Raw genomic sequence first — 19903 nt, 5'->3', positions numbered from 1 at the left:
ACTACTGTTGACAATTAACAGCTTTTTCGAGAATTCAGCAGAACCCCCACTGAAGGTATCAATGCACCAAATATATCACCTACTATTTCTGAAAATGTAGCTCTTTTATGTCGGGTTGGTCCAATACTGTCATTATTGCTTCCAGTGATTCTTTTTACATGATAAACTTTAGGGAATTCTATTCCGAAATAGCAACTTCCATACCAGTGATCAGTCAATCTAAAATAGGCTTTGTTTCCACAAATATAATAAATTCCAGGAAATACTGGATCAGTTTCTCCTTTTAGTCCCCAACCCCCAATTACTAAGAAGTTATGTTCACATTCACTGGAACCAATAAATACACTGTTATATTCTGTTTTAAGTCTATGGAGACAGATTTTCCCTTTCTTTTCAAAATCCAGAGACATAGCAGCATGAGTCTTGCCAGTTACTAAAAGGTCTTACTTTTCAGCCCATTTAGGTATCTGAAGTTTCGGTTCAGAGGCCCTTCTTTGGAAATCCTGTCTCCTTTGTTCTACTAAATTCAAAAATATATTTTCTTCTTCGTGTAATTTACATGTTAGGTTGCGCTTATACGCGTCAGCTATATCTATTGTCTTCATTGTTAGGAAAAATTCACCCATGAATTGTGAGTCTCTAGTACTAAGGACAGGGTTCATTCTCTTTCGCATGGGAACTTCTGAAAATATTACATCTACATTTGAATAATAATACTGCAGTTTTCCAGTTCTACAGAATAAACTAGCTAATACACTACATGAAATACCATATGTCAAGGGTAAATGATGATAAGTTACCCCTTCAGCTACTGAATTTGGCAAACATAACAATCACTAACTTCCATAGTTTCTACATAATGTACTAAGAGATTTGCAAATACATTTAAATCAGTTTCATTCTTATCTACAGTGTGGTGTAAATCTAGCTCATCTGGTGTTTCTAAGTCTACTCTATCGCCTTTAATGTTTGCAACTTCTGTATGTGTGTGAGCACTATTCTGTTTGTTAGCAATCATCAAATAAGGAATAGCTATTGCTAACATTACCCATATTATGAGGACTAATATTAAACTACATATACAGATCCTACAACACTTTTTTATACAGCCTTGTATTGGTTTTCCAGCAACTTTATTATCAGACATTTTTGGACAAGAAGATTTGTCTCTTCTTTAATTCAGAACTTGGTATGAGATAACACCTTAATCGTCTTCTCTCTTTCAAGTCGGTCTCACTTCTTCCTCAATTTGTTCAACATTCAGCTCTTCATCACTTTCTTCATTTAAGTCGAGGTTTTCAAAGTCTTCAAGAATAACATATGTCCACTCAGGACCCTTGAACTTGTTATTCAATGTCTTCAATCTTTGACTCCTTCTTTTTGGCTTTGCTGTAGAAGGTCCGGATTGTCTGGTTACTTCATTTACTTGATCCAGTTCTTCACTGATTGTCTTAAGATGATATCTCAGTCTCTTGATAATTCTTGGCCAATTTTCACCTTTTCGACTTTCCTTAAACTTCACTGCACTGCCAGATTCTTCAAAACTCCTTTTATTTTCTTTAGATTTCAGCACAACTTGATCAGCTTTGTCTTCAGATTCCTTTCTATCTGACCTTGTCCAGGGCTTATTGTTCTGGCCTGTTCTGCCTGGATGGGTTCATCTACCTCAATCTGACCTTGTTCAGGATTGTTGATGTCTGGTTTCTCTTCTGTATCCTGAACTTGTGTTTCTGTGCCTATCTGGTCCTGTTCAGATCTTTTTACCTCTTTACCTTCTTCTGCCTGAACGTTTTCTCTAAAACCTATCTGTCCCTCCTCAGACTCAGGAATGGGGCTTGGGTTTTCTTCTGTCTGAGTATATTGTTCTTTCCTTAACTGTTTCTGCTCAGGCTCCCTAAAAGTCATTTCCCTACTTTCCACAGTGAGTTCTTCTACACCTGTCTGATCCTCACTCTTTTTCTGTCTATCTAACTGTGTTTGACTCCTAGTTCTTATAAATACTTTAGGTATGTCCACCACTGGGATCCAATCGTCATGATAAGTGCTCAGTTATTCTTGGGCAGCTACCTCAGGATCTTCTATAGGAAGTTCTTCAGCTGCACAACCTTCAGCACCATCAATTTCTTGTTTCAATTGAAACTCTTCTTCTTCAGGAGATGGTACCCTTTTGGTATGATTTGCATGGATCCAATTTGGCAATCCTGCACACTTTACAGCTGTTGAAGTAATCAATATAACTTTATGCGGTTTGTCCCACCTTGGTGCTAGGCACGATTCTCGAGTGTGATTCTTCACAACTACCCAGTCACCGGAATTCAGATCATGCAATTGGCTCAGCTGTCTGTTGAAAGCATCTTCCCCAACCTGATGAGAGATAGAACGCACTCTGTCAGCCAACTTTTTGCAATACTCCAAAACCAAGTCATCAGTTATATTTAACAGCTTGCGTCCTGGTACACATGCTTGTCTCATGGCTCTTCCCATGAGTATTTCATAGGGACTCAATCCAGTATTCTTGTCTGGAATACTTCTGAGTCCCATCAGGACCAGAGGTAAAGCATCAGGCCATTCCAGTGGGGTGAATGCACACACCTTTCCGAGTCTTGACTTGATCGTGCCATTTAATTGTTCTACCACCCCAAAAGCCTCTGGATGGTAAGCACAGTGCAATTTTTGTTCGACTTTGAATGCTTCACAAATTAGTCGAATTGTTTCATTATTAAAATGAGACCCTCTATCTGATTCAATCGTTACTGGAAAACCAAATCTAGGGATGAGTTCTCTTAATAAAAGTTTGGCCACTGTCAAGCTGTCATTTCTTCAGGTCGGGTATGCTTCACCCACTTTGAATATAAGCAAACTATGACAAGTACATATTTCAGCCCTCGACATGTAGGCAGTTGAATGAAATCTAATTGAAGTCTTACAAAAGGACCCTCTGCCTTTCAAATCTTTCCCATACAGACCACAGTTTTCCTGCCAGGATTCATTTGTTGACATATTAAACATCTTTGGCAAAGGCTCTCTGCTACATTCCTGAACTTCGTGTTAAACCAATCTTGTCTGAAAAGTCAAATCATTACATCTCTGCCCACATGTGTATCTCCATGGTACATTCTAGCCATTGGTGCAAGCATACTGTCTGGCATAACTGGTCTGCCATCATAACAAACCCACACACCATCTTCTGCCCTTCTCTGACATCCTATTTTCACCTACTCCTCCTTTTCTCTCATGTCTACTGCATCCTGCAAATCGTTCACCTCCTCCCAGGTTTCCCACTCCTGCAAGTAGCATAAGTTGGCAGCTGATTCCACAAGTTTAAATTTTCTTGTTTAGGGCAATTTTATACCTCGCAAGGTGTTGGGCAACCTGGTCAGCAAATCGGTTAGCGGCTGTCACATAGTCATCTCCTGATTGGTGAGCAGCACACTTAACCACGCCCACCTCTTTTGGTAATTGAATTGCCTCAATTAATTCTTTCACGAAAATTCCATTTTTAATAGGGGTCCCTGAGGAAGTCAGGAAATCCCTCTGCATCCACAATTGGTCAAAATCAAGCACAACCCCATAACCATATTGACTGTCAGTGAATATGGTTACTCTCCAATTTTTCCCAATTTTGCATGCTTTAATTAAAGCGATTAATTCAGCTACTTGTGCAGATCTGACTTCTGATCAATAGGATGCTTCAACTATTCCAGTTAATGTACATACAGCGTAAGCAGCACTCAATCCTCCCTCCTCGTGTCGCATGTATGAGCCGTCTACAAACAGCTCATGCTCTGCGTTTTTCAAAGGTTCCTCTTGTATGTCAGGACGTGGTTTGGTGCTAAGTTCAGTCACGTCAAGACATTCATGTTCAACCTCATCTTTCACTTCTTCTTCATAAGGATCAGGTAGTAAGGTGGCTGGATTAAAAACAGTACACCTCAATATAGTCACGTTTTCAGCCCCCAGTATTATTCTTTCATATTTTGTCAGCCTACTGGGAGTAAGGTACTGCGTTCGGGTTCTAGTTAGCAGAATCACCACAGCATGAGGAACATACACCTTGACAGGGTGTCCCATCACAATTGACTCACTCTGTTCTATGCTTACACAAGTTGCGACTACAGCTTTCAGGCAACCTGGTAATGCACAAGCCACAGGAGCCAAGGTAGCAGAAAAATATGCCACTGGCCTTCTCATCAATCCATGTCTCTGTGTCAGAACTGAAAGTGCGCAATTACCCCCCTCATAGCAGAATAATGCAAATTCTTTTGAATAGTCTGGCATTCCTAAAGCAGGTGCTTCACACAAACATTCCCGCAACTTTCTAAATGATCCCATACTTTCATCATCCCATTCTATAGGATCTTTCGCTCCCTTTCTGGTCATTTGTATCAGGGGTTTAGCTAGTAAAGCAAATCCTACAATTCATTGCCAACAAATTCCTACAACTCCAAGGAACATTCTTATTTCCTTTTGGGTTCGTGGCAACTGCATTTGTCTTATTATTCTGATTCTTTCAGAAGTCACCCTTCTAACCCCTCTTTCTATTTGATGTCCCAAGTATTTAACTGAATTTTTACAAAACTGAAGTTTCTCAGGGGAAACTTTATGTCCACCCTTTGCCAAATGATTCAGCAGTGCAATTGAATCAGTAACACAGTCATCTCGTGTATTTGACGCCACCAATAGGTTGTCAATATATTGCACCAAGATTGACTCTGGGCAATACAAGAGATTCAAGGTTTCTTTTGAGAATCTGATTAAAGATTGAATGGCTTTCAGTGTACCCTTGAGGCACACGATTCCACAAGTAAACATGCTCTTCAAATTTGAACGAAAATAAAAACTTGCTATCTGGATGCAATGGAATTATAGCTGGGTTGGGAACTACTGGGCAGCATGGTACAACAATCTTATTAATTTTCCTAAGCTCTTGAACCACCCTATACTTCCCGTTAGGTTTCTTAATACCAATTATAGGTGAGTTACAAGGGCTACTCATTATTTCTTTCAAGATGCCTTGTTCGACCAATCGCTCAATCTCTGCTGCAACACCTGCTTTTACTTCTGGACTCATTTTGATAAACAGCACCTTCTTTCACTGTTACTTTTACGGGATCTACATTTGCCATTAATCCTATTTCTTTTCCAGTAAAATCCCATATCTCTGCATTTACAGTCAGTTTGACTTCGGCAGGTAATTCATTTTGTGTCATCATTGAATATAATTAATTTACTTCTGTTCCCTGTTTAGCTAACATGAACTTGTAAACTCCATCTTTATCTGGGGTTTGTATTGCAACACCATCCGGTGTGCAAAATATAGTGCACTTCATTTTGCACAGTAAGTCCCTTCCAAGCAAATTTACAGGGCTTGAGTCACACACCATGAACTTATGCATTTCTTTAAAATGTCCAATTCGCACCTCCATTGGTTCTGTGATCGGGGTTCAAATCCGTTTGTTTGAAACACCTACGACTTGGATGTCTTCACCCGAGAGGGGCAGGTTAGGAATGTCTGCTGTTCTTACAGTAGACCTGGTAGCACCAGTATCCAACAAGAAAGTGATATCATTTCCTTCCACTTTACCTTCTATGTATGGACCTGACTGATCTACCGGTAGGGATGCGCCAAGTACGCACTCCCCTTCCTCCCCCCTCAGGCACCGTCATTCCTGATCATAATCAATTAGTGGGTCCTGCAAAAGAAACTGTGATGTTACAACATTTTTCTTACCACTTCCTTCTGGAAATACGGCGTCCACACTGTACTTGGCTTGACTCACAAAATTTGATTTAGGGGCAGGTGGCAATTGACTCTGTAGATCTATACCCTGTTGCTGATGACTCATAGACATCTCATTCTGCGTCTATGGATTCAAATTTTGATTCGGGTCATTATTAACTTTTAGAGCTTTACACTCGTTCTTCCAATGCCCCAACTTCCCACACCCGTGACAGGGAAATGTTTTCTTTGCCTCTTCCCGGATCAATCTTCCCCGTGGTTTTCCCCCATTATTGTCACCATGACTTTGTGCTCTTCCTTGATTTTCTGACTGTTTACTTAATTGAAGCTCTTGCTGCTCAGCTAATTTTACTTGAGCCCACATTACTTTTTCTTCTAAAGCTTTTCGTTTGTTGTCAATTTCATCCCCACAATATTAAGCATATTTTAAAATGTCATCTATAGGTTTTGATTGCCAACATAGCATGTGCTGCTTCATCATTTGAGATATGTCCAATCTCAGCCCAGTTACAAATCAATACACAAAATGAGTCAGGACCTTGTTTTCTAAACTTTCAAACCCACTATACTGTTTGAACACCTTAAAAGACGTTGTAGGCATGTACAGACTCATTCTTTTCTTGGGTTGTTCTATCTATTTTTACCCAATCAGTTTCCTACGGGGGAATTTTACTCTTTAGAAAGGTGATTACTTGATGATATTTTTTCATTACATCTTCTGACGGGGCTCCTGTTTTTAAATCGATTGGATATTCCTCACTAGGCCAATCTATAGTAATTTTACACTCTGTCCACAAATCTGCAGGTACTACTATGTCAAACAGACCATCCAGATCTTTTAACAGAACCTTTGAAACTTTCACAAACCTCTCAACTTGTCTGTACCACTCCAATGGTTTCTCTCTTAATTTTGGGAAATCATTTGTAAATGACAAAATATCCTGTCTAGTCCATGGCACATGTACGTACCCACCTCCGGGTACTTCTTTCATCAGATACAACCTCTCAGCCTTTTCTGTTTCTCTCATGGCATACTCGGATGTCGTTCGATTTACCTGTGCTTCTTCCTTTTTCTTTGCCCAGCTAACTCTCCATCTTTCAAGATCTCCCCACTTTTGTAACAGAAATAACAATTCCCCGATCTGCAATTTTCTTCCAGACACATTCATGTTTTCCAAATCCTTATCAGAAAACTCTGCTCTATATGGTTTCTGCAACACCTTTGATTTCCCTATGTCAATTCCCATTTCCAATGCCAAATTCGTCAGTTTTTCATGGAATGCATTTGTGTTTCGTGTAATGCTTCTACAAATAAACAGTAACTCTTCCTCACTGTATGTGTTTAATCTGTCTAGACCCACATTTCCAGCAACCATTTCTTCCAATTCTACTCTCAATTTGAAAATGTCTAATATTTTTGACTGTGACTTTGGCTTCTCAATTTCTTGAGACCATCTCTCTATATCTTCTGGGGTTACTATTGTGGCACGTCTAGTTCCTGATGATGTTTCTAGTGTAACTTCCTTTGAACAACTGGGCAAATTTCTCTTCGGGGTTTCCATCATCGGCGCTCTTATGGGCAAATCCATCAATGATATTACTGATTCACACTCACTTGCTTGATCATCTATTATTATTTTTTCTTTTCTAGGTTCTATGCTTGGGGTAGGCATTACAGGAATTTTAGAACAGTTGGATTTTTCACCATACAATGGGACTACCGGACCTATTGTCACTGGTATGGTCAATGCTTCAGGATGTGTGTTTATCTGAGCTATTTTCTGGATCAATTCATCTCTATTTTTATTTATTGCTTCCTTTTCCTTTCCTTGAAGTACCCTGTCTGGCGTGTCATGTACTATCTAGGGAACCAAAGGTGTTCCTATCATCGGGGCACTAGGGGTCATTCTATTGAATCCATCATTATAAGGTGGAGAACTTTTCATCAATATGTCTTCTAAGTATCCCTCTTCTGCTTCTCCGCTACTTAACATGGTTAAGTGCTTTGTTTTCTCTGTACATTGACCTCCTGTCTGCTCTTCTGATGTTAACACAGGATATTAACCTTCTGCCACCATGGCCTGTCTCCATTGTTTCATTTGACTATCTCTAGTCTCTTTCGGGTAATATTTGCTTAAGGTCCTGTTACTTCGTGGTCTATCATGCTCAAAGGCTTCCATTTCCCATTCTTCTAAAGCCTTATACTGTGTCAATCAAGGTCTGGGTTCTAATTCATTCATTCGTGTTCTTAAATTGTACAATATTCTTCCATCAAAACTTCCGTATTTAGGAACTGCTAATATTCCATCATCTTTTGTGCATTCTACCCAATTTTCTAACCATACACAGGTATGATAGCCTCTTTCCACCATCATGTATGATGCAGGTGTATTCGGAGGAGGAATGAGAATCCCTTCTCTACTCTTAATGGGTTTGTCCTTTTAAAATAATTCTTAACCTTTTGCATAAATGACATTTTTCTCTTTTCTACGTACATTGCAGGCTTGTGCTTATTAAGGTACTGTTTGTAAGCAAACCCTATAAATCTTCTGTCTGGTCGAGTCCCTGTAAATGTTGGATCGTACATGCAATTTCCACTGTCTATTGTTATTCTTAGAACTTCTATTTTGATGACCAATCAGCCACTCGCTTTAATTCTAATAGTTCTCCAATACCAGCGCGTTTTCTAGTCTGAGGACCAATCAACTTCTACTCTGCTCGCTCCCTCAGCCAATACTTGCACTGCTTTTTTGTGATGTCAGTTTCACTCCTTACTACTGACCCCTTCTTTACAATTTCGCATCAACTACACGCCAGCTGTTTCAACCAACCCCAGCGCGACTCTCAGTGACGTCAATGCAGCAACTGTCCCCTCCTTTACAAGGTAATGTGACAGCCTTATTTTCTCATAAATTTCACACAAATTTCATTAATTAACAACGTATAAACATTTGCTATTGTGTCTGACCCACTAATTCAAAGAATAGTAAGATTTCTTTCAGTGCAAGTAAAACCCTTCGCTTACTCTTCTCACAGTACGAATAAACTTTTCCGCTTACTCTTCACACAAGCATCAGAGAACCTGCTACTCCGTAAGTATTACCCTTTCTAGGTGATATAATACCAAAATTTCACCAGCGAACTCCTCGCTATCAATTACTCTCACTAGCATACAAGAATTATTCCCTAACATAGTGCTCCGAGCCCTGCGTAACTTTCAGCACTTGCTCGATCCAGACCAATAACCTCACTGCAGTGTGGCTTCCATTTACCACCCGCTATTCAATATTCCCGGGAATTTCTAGACAACATAAAACAATACATAATGGGTTTTGGTTAACACATAAATCAATAATTCAAATTTTCAAATAGAATCCTCGCCTAACTAAGTATACTAACCATGCCTCTGCTACCAAGAAAAACGGATGCAGCGGAGTTTACCAGCTCTACACATTCATACACACAACACTCATTTGGGCCCATATACATTCATATACTCAATTAGCTAGCAAATATCCACTGGTCATTAATTTTGTTTACCCTAAGAAACCTTTACACCAGTATTCTTACCATTCCTGTCTTCTGAGTAAATACACGTTGAAAGATCTAGTAGTAGATTAGAATAGGGAGGAAATAATATAATACATCTATCTTTATTCAAAGAACCAGAGACTCAGAAGGAGTTTTAAAAATGTATCTGAATTAATAAATCTGAATACACATAGACACATCAAGATTCTCCATCAGGAATAGTAGTTCAATTAGTTTGTAATTCAATTCGCATTAATTAAGCTCATAGGATGACAGTACCTGAGGAGAGAAAGAACAGAGAGCAAACACAAAGCACAACCCACAGAACTATATTTACCTAGAATGGTGTGAGGACCTAGACATCAGAGTATCAAGGATTCAGGACAGGTTCAGGACAGGGAAGGTGGCCTCTTCTAGTGTAACACCAGTGTTACACCCCTCTCTGGTGCTACTCTCTCCAGCTCGGGCTCCTCCGGACCCCTTCCTAGATTTGCTTCCTCAGTTGTTCCGCATATTTTCCCTAGTGTTGGATTCTTCAGTCAGGTTGCAGCAAAATCGGGCAGCATCTCAGCATAGCATCGGCATCTCGTGGGTCAAGTATGACTAACTATCTACAACTTACCTTTGTTATACCAATTCAAATGTATGATCCACCCCAAATGTTTCAATTCCATGTTCACCCGCAATTTGATTGGGCCAGTAGTGGGATGAGGACATCACACCATACTAAGTGCAATGATTTTCTTTAGTTCTATTGTCTAATTCCCCGCCCCTTAATTTTAATACCCACAAGCTTTATTTCCACAAGCATTTCATATGTGGATCAATAAATCTGTAATACAATGTTTCAAGTTCTTCCTCTCGTAGGGTCAGGAGTTGATCTTCCCATGTCCTTGTTGGGCACATGGATTGGCAGTCCCCCAATGACTTCATTGGTTTCAGAACAAGAAGGTTTTCACGCATGCGTTGTTGTCGCAAAGGGTAGGGACATCGGTCACCCTCCAAGGCCCAAATACGAACTATTAATAAAGTCAGAGAAGAACATGTTAGAATACAAAATTAAATGAATTCACTGTATAGCACTTACTTCTACTCTAACCCCATGTACTGAACATTTCTTTTGCATTACTAGCTTAGTAAAACTTGCATAGGTTAGTTTCAGCACAGCATGTGCGTTAGTGCGAAGGTTTTCGAGCAGCCATGTTAAAAGCTATTGCGCAGCTGCAAAGATTTCCCCTCAAGCAACAGAAGACGTCATACTACGTAGATGTAGTAGACCACAGCTTTCCAAACTTTTCATGTTGGTGACACACCTTTTAGACAATGTTCATCTTGCAACCCGGTAATGGATGCGAGCGCAGCGCGCGCGCATGAACCACCTAAGGGGGTTCGGGGGGGGGGGGGCTCTCCCCCGAGAAAATTTAAAAGAAATAGTGGGCAAATGGTGCATTTTCAAGCAAATTTGAGAAAGAAGGAAGGTTAATAAAGCAATTGTGAATCTGTTCTAACAAAGACAGTGACTGGCAAAACTGGGTGTAAGCTTCGGTTTGTGCCTGAAACAAGAATCTTATCATGCACACATTGACACATGCCCCAGTGATGTAGGGAACAAAAAGGGCAGGTGCCCGCACTGCCAACCCTTCCAACCATGCACAAAGTCCACCTGCTGCCTTGCTGAATATAACTTATACAAAAATCTGTTCAGGAAGGGGAAACTGTGAGTGGTAAAACAATCATGCAACTTATCAGCTGGTCTCTGCGCATTGAATTCAGATGGGATAGCTCTCCACAGCACGCCAAAAGCCAACAGAGCTAAAAGCCAAAAGGCCAAAAGCCAAGTAGAGCTAGACAAAGTGCAAACACTGATTTTCCATACCGAAAAATAGCACAAAAAGAAATGGTGTCATTCATTTCATAAGGCTTTATTCGGAGCTTAAACACAAAGTCCATAAAAGCATAAACATTACACAACAAATACATCAGTCATAAAACCATAATGATAATACTACAATACAGATTACATGTTTAAAACAATTAAAATGGTTAAAAAAGCATACTAGGCCTTGCTTTGATAGCTTGTAGGAGGAAATCAGCAGTGAAAAAGCAGACATCAGGGTAAGGTTTAAAAAGAAACTTCATAGCATCTTGTACACTCCTAACTCCATATTTCAAAAGGATAGGCTTTAAATAGGCTTGACGGAAATTACGATATAGATTACACAGTAGAAGAAAGTGCATAGTGCTTTGTACTGATACATGATCACATGGATATGGGCCATTCGGGTGTTTTTTAATGCAAGGGAAGGCCACCAAATGGTGCACTATCCCGAACCTTAGTCTAGTAAGGACAAACTGGTGGGAGGTTCGGGTGACTAAACTCAAATACGGTTGGAAACCCACAGTTTCACAATATCTTCCGTAAAACATACATGTAGTTAAATTGCTACTAATCCTTTTCCGCCTCTCAGATTTATGGTTCATAAAAACTGACTTCATCACTGCTTTAGACAGACTAGAGGTAACATAACAATCATCTTTAAGTTTGAAGCCATAGATCTCTGAGTAGCAATTGATGACAAATTTAATCCAGGGAATCTTTAAGTGGTCATCAGTGGAGAGACGATCTCCAATGATAGCTCTGTTTAGGAAAGTCTCCTCCTTTGACCAGACAGCACGCCACAACATTAGTGGTCTTATAGCCAACAGGTCAGAAAGATGTTGGATGCCTAACTCGCTGTGCACCAAATCATTAGAGGCTGATTTGGGCAGACACAGGAGTCTCTTAAGGAAGATATTTTCCTCCACTTGCACGGTCCCTGCCATGACATGTCCCCAAACCCCAGCACCATAAAGAGCCACAGAAAGACATCTCATTTGGAAATTTTTTAGCATGTCTTTGATCCTTTTGTCCCCGATTTTGGTAGCAAACTTAAACACCCCGTGGGAACTTTCGCCATCTTGGCCCGGACATGATTAATCTCGCTGGACCAGCTACCCGACTTAGAAAAAGTGATGCCAAGGTAGTTGAAAGACTCCACTGTATGCACCTTGTGCCCATCAATAAAATAGGCGTGGGGTTTTTTACGTCCCACACCACATTCCATGATGAAAGTTTTGGATTTATTAATCAACAACTTCCTATCCTTGATGAACAGTGAAAACCTGTCCATCAGGCGTTGTAGGCCAATGGGGGTCCTAGACAAGATTACGGCGTCGTCCGCATAGAGAAGTACAGGGACGTGAAAATCAGTTATTTTAGGTGCATCAGCCGCAACCGACTTTAAAACTAAATCCACTTCATTAATGAAGAGAATAAAAAGTAAAGGAGCAAGCACACACCCTTGTCTAATACCACGCCTAATCTTAAACTTTGGGGTACGCTCCCCATCCTGGCCATAACGGACACTGGTGCTTAAATTAGCATAAAGTCGTGCCAAAAAATAAACGATGCCCTCAGGTGCCCCCATTTCTAATAATTTGGCCCATAAAATATTGTGGTCCACCATGTCGAAGGCGCTACTCAAATCAGCAAAACAAAGATAGAGGGATCCTTTTTTAGCCTTCGTATACTTCCCGATTAATAATTCGAGGTTAAGACATTGTTCTATGGTCCCTCTACCCTTCCTAAAACCATATTGGCAATTAGCCAAAATATTATTAGATTCAGCCCATTCTTCCAACCTAACCATAAGCACCCTGCTCATAATTTTCACTGAGGAGTCCAGGAGGGAGATTGGGCGATAATTCTTCACATCCCCCCTGTCTCCCTTCTTATAAATGGGTATAATTATGGATTCCTCCCAAGTGGGGGGGACACCATAACATACGGCAGCATTAAATACCTTTGTTAGCAACTGGCCTCAAATCTCTGGTGCTGTTTTATATACATCGATGGGTACACCGTCGGGCCCCTGGGCCTTCCCACCCCTACTAGATTTAATACTATTCCGCACTTCGGCGATGGTGATGTCCAAGGGGACGACAGGCCAACCATCTTCATGTACTCCCCTAGATCTGTCCGAATCAAAGATCAGAGAGAAATGGGTAACCCAGCCCTCCGCACTAACATTGGCTGTCAATTCGGGCATTTTATCATCCTTTAAAAATGGACAATTAACTGTCGCCCAAAATAAAGAAGAATCCGCGGTTGAGGCTGCCTGATCTAATTTGTCCCAAGCCTCCTGTCTTAATTCTGATTTCCTACATTTAACTGCAGCCTGATAGGTACCTCGCAGTTCCCTAATCACACTTATGTCTCTATTCTTGGCTGCTAATGCTGCTTTGAGCCCCTTGAGCGCAATTGTACATGCATGGTCAAACCACCCCCTTAATTGGAATTTCCTACCCTTTGAGAATATGGTGAAGTTGCTATCTATAATTAAATTAATGTTGATAAAATTATGCACAGTTTTAACAGGAGAGGTGTGGCTCACTGGTTAGAGGCGGCAGACCCGTAAGCAGAGAATCGGCCAGGGACCAGGGTTCCATTCCCGACGCGGCAGGGTTGTGGACCAGCGTCAAAACGGACTCGATAATTCTCGCCTCGGTACCTACTCTAACCAGGAACACACTCGGCAACTCTGGGCATTAAGCTTGCCTCATCTCTACAACGGCCCCCCACAGACGCTGGGCATGCCTGGTTTCACCTTGGAGATACCCAGAAAGGGACCATCTCACAGGGATAGCCAGGACGGGTTCCCCAGTGGTCTACAGCACCGGGATGCCCCGTTGCTGGGGCAGCTGTGCGCTTTACAAGTCTACAACATTTACATTTACATTTACTTCCTCACTCTCTAAAATGATAGTGATTTCGGTAAGACATTTTAAAACAATGGAGTTAGACGTAATATCCGCTTTATCCCCTTTCCATCTGATACGAGTTCCATTCGGTCGATATGGCTCAATATTTGTAATTGTACAGATATTATGATCCTGTTGCTCCTTCCAGAGTATAACCTCAGCGGTCATGCAGTTATGATCACTGAGTAGATTATCCACAACCACAGGGGCCAAACACCATGGGCTAATACCAGAAGACATACAAATAAAATCAATCACTGTATTAGCATTCCTTCCCGTGAAACTAGGGATAATTACACCAGAGGGTTTATCCTGATTAACCAATATTTCAATCTCATAAGTTGTCAAAATGTTATTCAGTTAATTGCCATAGGAATTGTGAGGAAAGTGGGGAACACCATCCCCAAAATGATTAGTAAAACCGCATACCCTTTGAGCGGCAAGGGGGCACACGACTGTGTTAAAATCCCCCACCCAAATGAAGTCAAAATTAACATCAAAATTGGTTATGATGTCTTCCAAAGCGGACTCCAAAGCAAGCACAACCTGATATCTCGAACTATCAAAGATGTTATTATAAAAGTTGATTAAAAGGATATTTCTACCCTGCTCCTGATGAAGCCATAAGATCTGGGAATGAGCCCCAACCAAAACATGTTTCTTAACTGTAATGGGTACTTCTACAGAGATCAGTACTAGTAACCCACCCTTTGCCCTACCCGACTGTGAAGCCACGGCAGGTAAATGGAAAGAAACAAAACCATTATAATTGATTGGGTCCATACACCAAGTTTCCTGAAAACATATAATTTTAAAAGCATTGATGAACTCTGTCCATCCCAGACAGGCATCCTTTGATAAGAGTCCCGCAACATTCCAGCTAGCAATCGAACAAGCACTCTTACGACAAGATTTGAATAAAGGTGTGGGGCAAATAAGGTCAGGAGATACATAATTAGAGGACGAGACCCTATTCTTACCATCCATATAGACCTGTTTCACACTATCACGACATCTAGACTCCTCGTTGAAATTAGCCAAGGGGTTACCATTACCTCTGGGGTCTACTGTATCTGAAACCCTCAAAATAACATCATCTCCCATACCTCCCGTGGCATCAACTACATCCTCTGTTTTAGTCAGGGCTGGCTCCAGTCAATCATTACAATCCAGTCCACTCAGGGCTTGAAATTGATTAGACGTGACAATGTTAAAGCCAGGATATAAATTCGTATCTCTTTCCCTTGCCCCGATATATTCCACATTAGGTCGGTAGTTAAAGTGCCTGTAGAAGTACCCTAGGGGGCGAAGGGATATCCCTTGATCCCGGGAAGAAGGTGATGGTGCTCTTAACAGGACAGTTGAAGCGAGATGGGGGTTTCTAAAATTAACCACTATACAATCACCCCCACAGGATTTACGCGAACTACCTATCCAATTAATTCTTCTAGTGCTTAATATATCATTAGCTAGAGCAACTGGAAAACCGCATTCCCGGTGCAACCAGTCCACAGTCTTGTTCTTCAAAGAAGCATGAGATTCACTATTATTACGATCGGTCTCGCTTACTGGGGGGACATTGGTGAGGACTGCCACAAATGGGGCACAGGCTGGGGGCAGGTCAAACCTAAGGGTACCATGGTTTTTAGCACTATGTCCTATCTGGGTCCCTTGGGCTGGGTTACATAAAGAGTTGTTTTGCCCCGAAATCCGCAGAGTATCTGGGACATTAATTCTCTCCTCACGAAGTCCTCCAAGAGGAGTCTTAGGAGGATTGGTCATAGGCGTTGGTGTAACCTCCTTGGGAACCAGCGGAGGAACATAGCTACTTCCTGGGTTCTTATCATTAACTTTGGATCGAATACTGGCATTGAGGTGTGATTCCAACAGACCTCCCAATCTAACCACCTCGTTAGCTATCGTATCAAGTTTGATCAATAATGGTTTAACAAGCAGATCAAACTTAGCATCTATCATGCTAATTAAGAGGTCAAATTGCTTACAGTCTATAGTGACCGGATTACTATCCCGCACAGCACTGGAATTGCAGGCAGTGTTAATAAATGATGGATCAACTCTCTTAATTGATCGAACCCCCCCGTTTAGATTGAACATTCTTACTGCTATTCCGGATAGAACGTAGTACTCTCTGTGATGTAGGGGCCGTCAAACAAGGAGTCAATAGATCTGAGGGGACGGCCTGAGTAAGTACTAAATCATTAGGGGCCCCAGATATAAGACTAACAGAGCTAACTTCTTCTGAAGGAACCACCACGATAGAACTATCCATAAGGTTAGACTCGTTACTTACGTCCTGATTAGAAACGGGTGGGGGATAAGAGAGTTAGTATTTGGGGAGGTTGAATCAACAATTCCCGGCCGCCCCAGGGACTTTCTCCGTTCTTGATTTATCTTATCAACCATTTTAACTAGGTAGTTATCCATGGTCGCCTTCACCGGGATTGATTTAACTTTCGACATAGAATAATGACCCTTAAGGCTCTTAATCAATATTAGCGACCCAAGGCAATAGGCGGCCCCTTACTTGCTACCCTCCTGGTATTTAATTTCCCACAAGAGAACACAACATACACAACACACTAGGATAACACCATATATTACACCTGCTATGGCGACCAACGTGTCTGGATACCTCCGTGCAACACGGTAAGTCCACGGCCCCCTCCAGCCCCCTCCTGTCCCGGACTGTCACAGACTGTCCGCCCTTTGTCCGGGCTTCGTCCCGGGCGTCCCGCGCCCGTCCCGCGCAGCGGTAGCCAATGATGGATAAAAGGAAGCAGGAACCAATAGGCGGGTGGGGCGGGCCGCGACTCAGCTGCGGACAGGCACGGGCTCCTGGGAACTGGAGTCCCGTCCAGCAACCCCTCATGACCTCAGCAGTGGCACAGCAACACCAAACACGGCCCCTCCAGGGACAGCAAGAGCACAGTTCGTAGTTTGCCCCCACAAGCGAAATGGTGTCAAATAATGCAGGACAAAATAGACCTACCTGGGAAGTTTATGTAATTCGGCACTGTGAGCTTGCTACCCTGCGCGCTACACGACAGGCACCGCACTCATGATTTTTCAAAACTATATTTATACCTTATTTACAGTAAATACCATGAGAGAAGCAATTTTACTGATATCAGGTCGAGGGATGTGTAGATGAAAGAAAATGTGGCACAACCGGTTCTGCCTATCATGAGCAGCCAATGTCTGTGGGTGGGTGACGTCCCTGCTCCTATTAATGCAGGATGTATTGGATTGGACAAAGCATCACATGTTTCACACCCACAGGCAAGCACGTGGAGTTCTTTTGCGTGACTGAGTCCTAGTTGTGAAAATGTGTAAGAGTAAGATCTAATTAGCACCTTTAATGACATGAGTACAAAACGGCACACTTTTGACATCAATAACAAGGCTAATGACATCATTGAAATGAAACAAAAATAAAATAAATGTGTCAAATGAATAAAGTGACATCAGATCCTCTCGCAAATAGACTCCTGGCTTAAACAAATAGCATTACAGCCACCTGGTGGGCCCAAACCAGCTCCTCCCACCAACTAAACTGGTCTGTGGCTGTGTTCACTCTGTGGTTGCATAGGTTCAACGCCTCCCATGAGCTACTTTGCATAGAGAACTCTGGAGACAGTTCTAACCCTTTCTTGACACATTTAGCATCTTTTGAGTGACAACTCAACTCACTTCCAAATGCGTGAGCCTCACTCACAATGAATGGGACTTTAGTTCTCAGTGGAACCGGGCTAACAAAAGGCTACACAGCCACAAGCCTTAATAGTCACAAGATACCATTTTGAACCCTAGTGGAGTCTAAATATAAGAGCTAAGGCGGTGTGACTTGATGTCACTGTCCAAGTCCCTGGCTCCTTATCAAACTGCCCACAGATGATACCTCAACACATGTGCATATGGTCCCTTTGCCAAAAGAGGTAAGGTATCAACCTCGCTTCTTGTCACCAGACAATGTTTCCAATATCGGAACTTTAATTTAAAAGGAAGGAATGAGTGGAAACTGCAGATGATAAACAGAGGTAGCAAGAACAGCCAGGGGTCAAGGAGGGCAAGCAAACCACTCCTTCAGGGACACCTGTCTTTTTACACCCATACCACAAATCATAAACTACAAGTCCCAGGATGCAAGTGCTTTTCCATAAATTAGGCAAGGCCGCAGGTGCCACACATGACGTAGAATGACTTGGGGAGTAGTGCTCTGCTAAATTAAAATAGTGTGACCGAAGATTACGGTGTGTGTATAATGGTGCAGTGCAAAGCAATGTTGCTGGAGATGGCCTTGCCGTTGCAGCTGAACATCAGTGCATGCTGCTCGGGCAAACAGAAATATTCTCTTCGGTGATATTACATAGTCAGCTTTTAGCGATTTATTGCATTTTAGACATATAACCTAAATCGAATACATCTTAAGGCAACTAATATTATGGAGATTTCACTATTCTATGCGGTGCAAGACATATTCTGTATCATAAATCGTTTTCTCTGAAATACTCACATGTAAAGTGTTTTGCGAATTAGTTAAACACAGTATGGGTCCTTACTTGTGCTATGGTTTTTATGGGAGGCTTATTCCTGCATCATAAACATGTCCTCGGTTTTACAGAGATCTAAACATCTTTGCTCGCACACCGCAGAAACACAAATCTGTCAAACCTTTATTAAATTGGCAAATCCATTACCCTGTATTTTATTAGACAATTTAAAAAGTGCCTGGAAATCTTGCATTGCGGGGTTTGTGCAAAATGTTTCGCCTTGGGGACCGATTCCTAAGCAGACACATTAGTTTGCATTCTTTCTGGTTACGCATGAGGTGCGTTGTTGATAGCGCTTATAAACTGCTTGTTTGAAGTCGTCAATTTATCAAGGTGCTTTAGGTTCAGCTACTGCCAGTGGCGGCTGGTGACATTTGAAAGTGGTGAGGCGTAAAATTATTGCCGTAGTGCATTATGGCGAGCGAGCCTATACAACTTAAGGGGGGTTTGGGGGATTCTCCCCCTAACCCCCCCCGAGAACATTTTGAAATAAATAGTGGAGAAATGGTGCATTTTCAAGCAAACTTGAGGATGCAGGAAGGTTAATAAAGCAATATGATTGAAATATTTATCATTTAAGAAGTTGCCAATTTTTATGAGTTATAGGGGACAATCTTTGCGTATTTTACCAGCAAAGTGTTATAAAAAATGCACGCCAGACACAAATCAGACAGAATAGAGGATGCGAGAACAGCCCAGAACCGGGATTTTGACTTTTGCTGCGTTCCACTCACCCCTCGCTCAATGAGGGAGACACCATTTGTCAAAGAAAGTCACATTTGCACCCTTCCCACATCAGATACATAGCACTCTGGTCAACAGCCTCAGGTAATTAATACTCACTACCCACTACCGAAAGACCACTCACAGCTGCCAGTGGGGCAAGACATACATGAGCTATACCAGCAGACTTACTCCTGAAAACCCTATCAATGTCCAGTATTGTAAACCCATCACAGTCAATATTAAAAAATACAGACAGGTCCATTTTAATATTATTATTACTCCAGCAGACACCATTTGGTCTATGAAAGGGGGTGGGGGTATCACAAATTCAAAACACCAGACTGACCCTGTTCAATAATCTACATTATTCTACCGACATATTCATTATATCTCACGTGTGCGTGCCATCAAGTGATGTTTCATGTCATTTCACTGCCACATGAATGCGATACCTAGACTGGGCAGCCTTACTTTCACAGATAGATGCAGCATCTTGTGCGGTGTATCCTCTGTACTGTCAGATCATGTCTACCCC

The sequence above is a fragment of the Triturus cristatus genome, chromosome 5_2 (genome assembly GCF_964204655.1).
Source record: "Triturus cristatus chromosome 5_2, aTriCri1.1, whole genome shotgun sequence".
Classification (NCBI taxonomy): domain Eukaryota; kingdom Metazoa; phylum Chordata; class Amphibia; order Caudata; family Salamandridae; genus Triturus; species Triturus cristatus.
The sequence above is the reverse complement of the archived record's forward strand: the minus strand, read 5'-3'. Positions refer to the sequence as shown.